Genomic DNA, 3,144 nt, shown 5'->3' with positions numbered 1-3,144 from the left:
TATAGAAATAGTTATGTCTATGTGTATATACATGAATTAGTATGCATACATTTATTTTCTAGCTCTGTTTACTGAGAGGGCCTGGAAGCAGTGACCCCAGTGACAATGAACAACCCAGCGCCCAGGTATGGGTTTCTAAATTCCATTGTTCAGTTATAGAAAAAAAAATAACCACGGGCATGGTCAATAGAGCGTAGAAAAGGAAAAATCATGGCTTTACAGTGGAGAACCCTGGCAGACACCACCTTAACCAAGTAGTCATTGTTAATGTCATGAGTGATGTAGTGTCAATGCTATGTACTTGTGATATGGTGCAATGAAAAAAAAACTTCCTCTTTGTGGTCCTCTTCCCCAAAATTGATAGCCCCAGTTTAATCATGAAAACCCATCAGCCAAACCCAAATTGAGGAACAGCCTGTGAAACACCTGACCAGAAAAATTGCAAGGTCATCAAAAACAAAGTTAAACTAAAAAGCTATCACAGACCAGAGAAGACCGAGGAGGCAGGATGACTAATTTCTGCAGTATCCAGGATTGGGTTCTGGCACAGGTGAAAAGAAAAGGTGTGGAAGTCTGAACAGAGTGTCATTCAGTTCATAGTATTGTATTCATGTTAATTACTTAGTTTTGACAAATGTATCATCATTACATAAGATGCTATCATTAGGGCAAACTAGGTAAAGGGTACATATGAATTCTCTGTAATCATTTTGGTACTGTTTTTTTGTAAATCCAAAATTATTTCAAAATTGAAAAAAATTAATTGAATAATATGAATAAAGAGAGAAGACACTGTTTTCAGAAGGACTGTGGAAAATTTTCAAGGCAAAAAATTGTGTTCAAAGGAAAACTTCAATTAATTCCTTAAAACATTCATTGTTGAGACCTCATTTTTACCATAATGCTGTAAGTCTGCTATAATTCCAATCTATGTCTGCATCTTATATTTTTATAGTGTTCATGGTGCTTTATTTTACTTTTGGAAAGATGTTTTATTTTTAAAGTACTCAAATTTATTAATATTTTTCTTCATATTGTGTGCCTTTTGAGTTTGAAGTCCTAAAAATATTCCTCTTTTTGTTCTCGTAAAAGTCTGAGTTTCATATTTTATTCTCAGGACTTTACTCTGACAAAGAATGATTTTTATATTTGCAAAGGAGTCTTGATTCAGTGGGAATAAGGTATATTTTTTTCTCCCTGGCCCAGTAATTCTTGCTTCTGCATATCATGTGGGAAAGGGTCAGGGCATGTCAGGTGGAGACTGACTCCAGTCTCTCTGGATTTATCCCTTTGTGTGAGCCCAGGGCTCTTGCTTTTTGTAGGTTGAAGAAATGTCAGGAACTCTGGAATGAGAGGGATTAGGGTCAGGCATGCTGTTGCTGGATGAAATAAGAGATAAGAGATGATTGAAGAATTGAGAAGATAAAAGGAATTTGTTACCAGGGCTGGGTTTGTCAGCTTGGGATTTATTTTATTATTATTATTTTTTAATAAATTTATTTATTTATTTATTTTTGGCTGTGTTGGGTCTTCGTTGCTGTGCGCGGGCTTTCTCTAGTTGCGGTGAGTGGGGGCTGCTCTTCGTTGTGGTGCGGGGACTTCTCATTGTCGTGGCTTCTCTTGTTGCGGAGCACGGGCTCTAGGCACGCAGGCTTCAGTAGTTGTGGCACGTGGGCTCAGTAATGTGGCTTGCAGGCTCTAGGGCTCCGGCTCTGTAGTTGTGGACACAGGCTTAGTTGCTCCACGGCATGTGGGATCTTCCTGGGCCAGAGCTCGAACCCATGTTCCTTGCATTGGCAGGCAGATTCTTAACCACTGCACCACCAGGGAAGCCCTTGGGATTTATTTTTATAAATTTTATTGATGCATACACTACTTGCAGAAAGTAAACAGAACTTAAGTGTTCATCTCAATGAATGTATACAAAACTAACTCAATTCTGTTAAGAATAGCCAAGTCAAAAAACAGAATATTAAAACCCTAGAGTGTAAAAGGTAGCATCTCAGGAATTGTTTCTGGAGCAGTGGTTTCGGGTTGATAATTATGGGTCTGGATTCTGGTCCATTCACAGTGACCATAGCGCGTGAGGGCACACATGGAGTACAAGGACTGGTTTCCTTCCCGTATGTGGTAGTCACAGGCTCTGTGCTGCCACACACAGTCTTTGACATCAGGTTGGGGGCAAGGGCGCCAGCAGAGGAGGCATGGCTGAACCTAGAGGTGGAGGGAGATCCAGGGCTTGTTGCCGCCCCCTACCCACTCCTGTTCACAACCCCACCCTAGAAAGACAAGGGTCTGAATACAGGTAGAGGCTAAAGGGAAGAGTGAGGGGGGCGGGGAACAGGAGGGAAACTGGGGCAGAAGGCGGCCAGGGAATAGGAAGAAGGTGAGAGAGCAGGGGTCATCCATAGAGGGAGGTAGACGGGAGAGAGCTCTGGGCACAAGGGCGTGGGACAACCACCAGTGCCTGGGCTGCAGGGAAAAAAGGCTTAGGAGGCCACTCACGTGACATTTGCATCCTTTTTTGTACAGTGCCTTGAAACCTAATCTCTGCTCCCTGGTGAGCCGGTACCAGAAGTACACCGGGTGGCATTTTGTGAAGTACAGTGCCCCCTCCTCAGATACCCTGTGGTGATCAGAGAGCACGCCCTGAGAGTCAACACAGCTTGTGTGGGTGACCCCAGGGAAGGACACGCTCTGGCCCCTAGGTAGTTGGCCCCAGAGGGTCTGGAAACCCTGAGGCTGGTATGGAGTCAGCCATGAATGATGGTCCAGCATTCTTCCCTGGGAAGAATCTGGCAGGTCATGGAGAAGGGGCCCTTGGTGCTCGGTGGTGCTGCAGTTGCAGAAGTAGAGTGGGCAGCAAGGCGGCGGGGCTGTGTGTGGACAGGGTGCTCACCTGCAATAGGTAATTGTGATGGTTGAGAAGTCCTCACCTCATAACCACAGCTATCCCAATCCTTGGGTGTGTAAACATAATTGATTTTGGGGACCTTCCTGGGAAACTTGAGTACCTGTGATGGGAGGGATAGAAAGAGTAGGACCTCAGTTTTTCATAGAAGTTGCTGGTTTCTAGAAAACATCTAATTCCCTCGGCAAGAGCAGATTGGACAGCTTGTGATTTTGAGGGAAGCGGGTAAGAAG

This window comes from Balaenoptera musculus, chromosome 19, assembly GCF_009873245.2.
Source record: "Balaenoptera musculus isolate JJ_BM4_2016_0621 chromosome 19, mBalMus1.pri.v3, whole genome shotgun sequence".
Classification (NCBI taxonomy): domain Eukaryota; kingdom Metazoa; phylum Chordata; class Mammalia; order Artiodactyla; family Balaenopteridae; genus Balaenoptera; species Balaenoptera musculus.
This window is presented reverse-complemented; position numbering follows the sequence as displayed.